At 37.1% G+C, this 7,983-nt stretch overlaps 1 long non-coding RNA gene across 2 annotated transcripts; it reads right to left on the reverse strand.

Annotated features, from left to right (window-relative positions):
- Positions 1-1,556: 1,556 nt before the first annotated feature.
- Positions 1,557-7,440, reverse strand: LOC136836549 (uncharacterized). Of its 2 annotated transcripts, none has more exons than XR_010852423.1 (4): positions 7,223-7,440; positions 5,819-5,956; positions 2,460-4,754; positions 1,557-2,347 (listed from the first exon to the last, which is right to left on the reverse strand). It is a non-coding gene; the product is annotated as an uncharacterized lncRNA (long non-coding RNA). The 2 variants fall into 2 exon arrangements; XR_010852424.1 differs by having other exon boundaries at positions 6,200-7,417.
- Between the last annotated feature and the right edge of the window lie 543 nt (positions 7,441-7,983).

Consider the following 7,983-nt stretch of genomic DNA (forward strand, 5'->3'; position numbering starts at 1 on the left):
AGCCTTTTCATTTCTCATCAACCATATGAGAATCCACTCGGGGGAGAAGGTGTTTGTTTGCGGTCAGTGCTGGAAAGCCTTCGCCGTCAGGAGCTACCTCACCAAGCACTTGAAAGTCCACAGTGGGGTCAGACCATTCAGCTGCAACTTGCACAGCAAGGTGTGTATCGACAAGAGCGACCTGACCAGGCACGTGAGGGTACACACCGGTGACAAGCCCTTCTGCGGCATCTGCGGGAAGGCGTTCTCCCACAAGGGCGGCATCACCGGACACATGCGCACGCACACCGGGGAGAAGCCCTTCACGTGCAAGGAGTGTAAAAAACCTTCGCCCACATGACCAGTTTTCTCAGGCGGCACACCTTGTCACCACCACAGGGGGAGAAGCCGTTCACATGCGACGCCTGCGGGAAGGCCTTTCCGTGGAAGGTTGACCTCTCGGCTCACATCAGGGTTCACACAGGGGAGAGGCCATACAAGTGTAGTGTCTGTGGGAAGGCGTTTGCACAGAGGAGTCACGTAAGGACGCACGCCCGCATTCACGCTGGGGAGCGTTCGTGAGAGAGAGAGAGAGAGAGAGAGAGAGAGAGAGAGAGAGAGAGAGAGAGAGAAGAGGTGTCCTCAGGGAAACGGTCTTGAGCGATCTTTCTATGCTATGATGTCTTTTCTTTGTCACTAAACAGACTCTGTCGCTTATCAGAAAGCCAGGCCCCCTCCCCAGAGTGTCTAAGTCGAGGTGCTGCTCACGAACTGTTCCCTTAGGCTTGAATCCTGGTGTGGGCTTAGGAACCGAGCAGGTAACAGCCAGTAATGGTTACTTTGCCAGTTGGTGCTGGCAGTAATGCCCAGTGCCTAAAAGCTGGGGTAAATTAGCCTCAGGATTTTATGAATATTAATATTTTGTAACTTTTTCCGCTTTATCGAGCTTTATTTTATTATAATATCATTATTATTATTATTTTATTATTATTATTATTTACTCAGTTACTTATAAATCTTGAAAACATTCAAGTGCTGTCTGTAATATAATGTTTTTCTTTATTTAACAGACTCTGTGACTTATCAAAATATAGAACACATTCAAGGATTTCACAGCCACAGAGATTAGGCTACTTAGTCTTTGCAACTTATGTCTGTGCTCAACAGATCGTATCATATTTTATATATGTTTTAATCATTAAGCTGTCTGTTAAATAGACTGATTTCTAAGCCTTTCTGTTTTCTGTATCAGTTTTATGTAATAAGAGGTATGTGAAGTCTTTGAATAAATATTCCCTGATCTCTCTCTCTCTCTCAACTCGTTGTTCTTCTCATTATGAAGAAAAGATAAAACTCGGCTAATATAAGATTATGGAGTGTGCGAGAGACATTTATAATATTTGTATATTGGAGTCTTAATGGTGTATATTATGTAATGATTTTAGTTATATATTATTATGTAATATAATAATGATTCCAGTTATACAACGAATTGCTATAGTTATATTACAGGATCTTTTGTATCATTGTATAAAAATACATTAAAATTGAGTAATATTTATAATGAAAATACAATACGTACAGTAATTGTATATTTATAATGTATATTACATTAAAAGTGAGTAATATTTATAATGAAAATACAATATTTTGTATATTTATAATGTATTAGTGATGCCTTGTACATTATGTTTAAGGAGACTACAACCAATAAAAACTTATTATTACAAAAACTTTTTTTCCAATGAACAAATTACTACAATCAAATCATTATATATAAAAACAATTTACACTTCATTTTATTTTAATTTATTTTTTATAGTAAGCCTATGTGGTATTCATATATATAGAAGGTCTACATACAGTAGTAAGCCTATGTGGTATTCATATATATATATAGAAGGTCTACATAGTAAGCCTATGTAGTATTCAACAACCGTCTGCTTACTGGACGCTTTTAAGACATCGTCCGTTTGCTTAAAGTTCGTCGAAATAATCTCTAAAAAAGCTTGATCTATATCCAGAGGATTGAATCTGACACCAAAAGGTCTTGAGAGAAAGTTCTCGAATCTCACTCATAACTAAACTATCTCTCTCAAAGTTCACTAACATGAAAGCAAAATTGCCTCCTGAAAATGACCACAGGAACTGACGACTTTCTATCTAACTCATTCAGAGGTCAAGACCATCTTTGGCAAAGAGTTTCATTGACCCTAATCTCACATTATGACTGACAGAAGTCTCAAATACATTGCAAGACTAGAGTTCTTTGGTAACGTTACCAGAGGGCCGAAATAAGCAAAAAAGGTTTAACCTAATCAGAACGATACAGTACTTTAGTCATTTACAAAGCAAAATTTCTTCACTTCTGACTGGTTACTTAAAACAGAAATTGTTCTACTGTGTCCAGGATCTACTGAAGCTTTATCTCATTCTTTTAGAATATGGGCAAGAATATAAAAATAATCAAATAAAACTACACCTGATTTTCATTAAGTTTAATGAAGAACTCAATCTTTGTACTTCCACTAAGACTGACAAAGAGGAAATATTCATTTGTCTTTTTTACAAGTGCACACACATCCTAATAACAAAAGAAAAATTCCGGTCAACGACAAAACTAATTTCTTTAGAAATTACAAAAGAACAATGATAATGATTTTCCATCTTCCACTTTCACAGGAGGTTCTATGTACAATACTCAATCCTGGCTAGGATTAGATCAAATTTTCCTCTGTTTGGAATACTCAGAAATAAAATATAAAAAAAAGGAGTAAACAAACACACTTAATAGCACTGTCTACAACACAGAATCAGAAAAACTTCCACGTAAATTTTAATTGGATCCTAAAAATGTAAATAAGCATTTTACTTTTTATAGTCCCTTAGGTTGCTGTTGCTTTTTTTATAGATTTTGCAGACTTCCCAATAAGATTTGGAATGCAACCCTTAATAAATCTGTCAGTACAACTGAACAAAACCTCTGATGAATGGCTTTGCTTGAGCATTTTGACACTAGAAAACACTATTTTGGCATTCAGAACCAATGACTGTGATTTGGAGATTACAAGACAAAAATATAACACGCAGTATAAAAGAACAATGTCTGTCCTCCGTGACTTCTCACGTATGTTATGAACCTACAAGAGAAAAACTGCTTGAACATTGTGTGGTAGAATGACTGACATCTTTTTTCCGAGTTAACACATTCATTCTAAGATGGACCTGATGAAAAAAAACTCTTGGGAACCAAGTGCTTATAGTATATACAACTTCTTTCTAGTATGAGTTTTCACACACCTTTTGAGACACCTTGATTCACAATATCTCCTTTAGCATTCATGAGATGTGAATGGCTTCTCTCCAATATGGGTTCACATAAGGTTTTTGAGAGCCAACTTTTTGGAATACTAAAAATCTTTTGGCTAAAATTTCAGTACATTAAACTGCCAAAAAGTTTTTTTTTAAATATTATGGAAAAAAGTTTTCATGAATAATTTTAAAAGAACTTGAAACTGTCCAACTGTTTTTTGACATTAGGACTGAGAATGTCCGGACTCATCACAATGATTTCCATTTGTCATAATTTGTGTACTTTGAGAATTTCAGAATTAGAAAAACAACCTGGACAAAGATCAAGTTTTGAATACAGTTTCTGTCTAGTGTGAATTTCTCGTGTGTTTTGAGAGTCGAAAAACTTGAATTGAGTAATATTCAAAATCTTCTTTGACATACAGAGCAAGTATAAGGTTTCTCTCCTGTATGAGTTCTCATGTGTGTTCTGACTTTGGTAACTTTTAAGATATTAAAAACTTCTTTGACATAAAGAGCAAGTATAAGGTTTCTCTCCAAAAAAATGAATTCTCATGTGTTTTTTTGAAATTTTGTACTTTGAGAAGAAAATCTTCTTTGACATATAGAGCAAGTATACGGTTTCTCTCCCGTATGAGTTCTCACGTGTGTTTTGAGATTACTTTGCTGAGAAAAGCTTCTTTGACATGTAGAGCAAGTATAAGGTTTCTCTCCTGTATGAGTTCTCATGTGTTTTTTGAAATCACATTGTTCAGAAAAACTTCTTTGACATACAGAGCAAGTATAAGGTTTCTCTCTCAAAAAATTTTATGAGTTCTCATCTTTGATGTAAAGGTCTTCTGAGAGTTTTCTTTTGATAGAAAAATAAAACTTGACATATAGAGCAAGTATATGGTTTCTCACCTGTATGAGTTCTCACAGCATATAGAGCAATTATAAGGTTTCTCTCCTGTATGAGTTCTCATGTGTCTTTTGAGACGACTTTGATTAGAAAAACTTCTTTGACATGTAGAGCAAGTATATGGTTTCTCACCTGTATGAGTTCTCATGTGGTATTTCAGGTGGGACATCTTTGAAAATGTCCTTTGGCATTCAGCACAAGTTATTCGCTTCCCTGCTGTGTTGCTTCGCTTTGAAAATTCTTTTGTTCTAACCAGTTGTCTATTTTCTTCTGCAATGCAGACCTTTCCACTTTCATCATCACAGCTTGGAGAGTTGTCCTCGTACTTAATAGATTGGGATGAACAGTTCACATCAAATTCACTATGTTCAAAAAATTCTGGTTCTGCCTTGACTTCTAAGAAGGGATCTGCAAATAAAGAGTCTTCATCTGTGTTTTCAGGATGATCCTCCTCCAAATTCTGCATCTCTTTTTTGATTAATGGCATTTCCACAGGATGTTCCATTTACAATACTCAAATCCTAGTTAGGATCTCTTGAAATTTTCCTCCGTTTGGAATACTCTGAAATAAAATAAAAAAAAACTGAGAAAAACATGTTCTGAATAGCACCATTCATTACAAAAACAGAATTTGAAATTCAAAGTAATTTCATGTTTTACAGTACAGTATGTGCTCATTTCAACTCTAAAATAAGCATCCTCTGGGAAAACAAATATCACAATGCAATGACCATCTGGACACAATTTGTCTCAAAAGAAATAAAATGGCATCCTTGGATTCTGTTTGGAATCAATGTTATTCGGGCCAACGTTGGTTGACATTCAAGCAGCAGCTTCTGCCTTTACCACAAATTCCCAACTTACTCTAATTTTGACAATCATATGAACAGCATCTTTCCTTCATGAGTTGGGAGTCTTATAAATCTATCTACAGAAGAATGACCTTTTGCTTATACAAATTGCATGTGCATTTTGAGGTGGTTCTAATGAAAAGGCTACTTGGACACCCAGTGCATATGCATAAATCATTTCTATCTAGTATGAGTTTCCATGTGCCTTTTAAGAACATGGGATAGAGAAAAACTCCTTCGGCTAGGTGAATGGCTGCTTCTCTCCAGTATGGGTTCTCATTTGTACTTTGAGAGGAGAGGAATGATAAAACCCTTTCTCAAAAATTCTGGCATTCAGTGCAAATGAAAGGCCAGAGTCTCCCAGTATGAATTTTCATGTGTAATTTCAGGCTATTCAAACGTGTATAACTTTTGGACAATCAGAACAAGTGAATGGCTTGTTCTCCAGTATGATGTCTGATGTGTATTTTGAGACTTTCAGAATGAGAAAAAAACTACTTTGACATAAAGAGCAAGTATTCTGTTTTGGTTTATTTCCTGTAAGAGTTCTCAAATTCACTATGGTAAAAAATTTCTGGTTCTGCCTGTACTCCCACATAACATGATTTTGAGGTGGTTCGTATCCTTGGTAACAAATGATTTTTCTTTTTCCAATTCTGATGCCAAGAGAGCTAAGCCTAAACAATTAGAATGTTCCTAACCTCAAGAGTTAAACTTTAAACCATACATGAACGACAGTACTCATAAACGTACAAATAATCTTTTAAATACTTACAGAATAATAAAATGGACAGCAGTGTTAACACGTTCCCAACAAAACCAAGAGACACACTTCCTTCTTGATGATGAAGTACTTCAACTTCACTTTCTAAGGACCTCTGACCAAGTCTGCATTTGGTGCGTCACAAATTATCTGCAAGATAAAGAAACATCATTATAAATATACAAGAAGTGTATCAGGCTTACATTAGTATACAGGCATTAATGTTTTCCTCAATAACAATCAATACATAATGCCTTACAGACGTAAGGAAACACACTATATATCCATAAGTAAAATAATTGATGTTTCATGTGACTACAGTCTCCTTTAAACCTGTTTAACTGTCATTCTATTTCAGAACGTCATTAAGGACAAATGAACAGTCCAACTGACCTAACTGTATACCCTGCTTCCTATAATAGGATGCTGCATTGAGCTTTGTGGTCAACAAGAAGTCTGCCATATGGGCAGCGAAGTGTGGTGCAGGCCCAAAGAGAAACATTTGTCAAGGACATTTGGTCAATAAAATGAAAGAGGGCATTTTAATGCCAGGGCAGCTGAAGGGATACCATTTTCCTTTTCCCTTCCATTCAACCTTCAGCTGAAAACCCTCATTACGGACAGAGTCAACAGACGTTAATGAACCCAAGGGGGCGCTAAAAGGGAAATCAAGCTGCAGAGAGAGAGAGAGAGAGAGAGAGAGAGAGAGAGAGAGAGAGAGAGAGAGAGGAGTTACAGGAAAACATGACAAATATACAAATACGAGGGAACAGAGACTAAACCAAAACTTCCCGCAGATACAATATCATGCAAAACTCCCACAACCTTAGCCTAGCCTAGCCTAGGATATATAGGGTAGCCTAGCCTAGCCTGGGATATATAGGGTAGCCTAGCCTAGCCTAGGCTATGTAGGGCAGCCTAGCCTAGGCTACATCGGGTAACCTAGCCTAGGCTGTATAAGGTGTTCTAGCCTAAGGTACATTGGCAACCAATCATAGCCAATCTGGCACTCCTTGAGGCGACCTGGGGATCCTCTCCTCTGCAGAAAATGGTGATCATACTCAACCTAGGCTGACAAATGCCACGGGAGGAATGAGAACAACTAACGTCTTTAAGGGTCACCCTTAGTTATGTTAGGCTGGGACGTCTCCCCTGTGGCCTAGCCTAGCCTGACCAGCCGATGATGGAATTAGGGCAATTTTAATAATACTTGTACATCACCAGGTCATGACCACGTATGATGGAATTATGGCAATTTCAGTTATATAAGAGGGGTATTCGCCCCCATTGGACCCTTGATACCTACCTATTTCCCTAAAACACCTAAATTTGGATTAAATAACCCCCTCTACATCGATCCCCCGAGGGAGGCTTCTTCGTACATCACAAGGTCGAGACCAAGTGTGCCTCACTTACGTCTGAAAACCCCTTATTTATTTCCGTCCCGCGACGCAAAACCGACGTCTTTTGTTTAAAAGAGGTCAAGAGATAACTATAGAAGGTCAAAATGCGTCACTGCGACGCATTTCCGGCGTCGTCGCGACGAAAACGAGGCGGAAATAAGACGTTTCGCCTCAAATAAGGGAGAAGAAATGTCAACGTCCCTCAATTAAGGAAGAAGAAACGTAAACAAACCGAGGGTGAAGTTGTAGTAGTAGTATTAATAGGCTGGTTCTTCCTTTGCAACGGCTCATCCTCCTCCTCCTTCTCCTTCTTTATTCCTCCTTTCTTTGTGTCTGTTTAAGTCTTTCTGTCTCTTTAAAGCCATGATTCTTTTATTATAACCTCTTTCCTGTTTTCAGTTTCCAATTTCATCAGCAGATCTGTAAATAAAAGGATATTAGCTATATATCAGCTCCTCTTCATAGTCGAAACAGACTCTCTCTCGTACGGTAGCATGAGTAGTAATAATAGGCTGGATCTTCCTTTGAAACGGCTCATCCTCATCCTCATCCTCATCCTCCTCTTCCTCCTTTTATTCATTCTCTCTTTGTGTCTTCAACATCAAAGACGAGGTAGAAGAGGAATTAGGTCAAGATAAGGGACAAAAATGGGCAAACGAAAGTCATGAAGTATATATATATATATATATATATATATATATATATATATATATATATATATATATATATATATATATATATATATGCAATATTATGCATTTGTGTATTTTCTTA

The sequence above is a fragment of the Macrobrachium rosenbergii genome, chromosome 56 (genome assembly GCF_040412425.1).
Source record: "Macrobrachium rosenbergii isolate ZJJX-2024 chromosome 56, ASM4041242v1, whole genome shotgun sequence".
NCBI lineage: Eukaryota > Metazoa > Arthropoda > Malacostraca > Decapoda > Palaemonidae > Macrobrachium > Macrobrachium rosenbergii.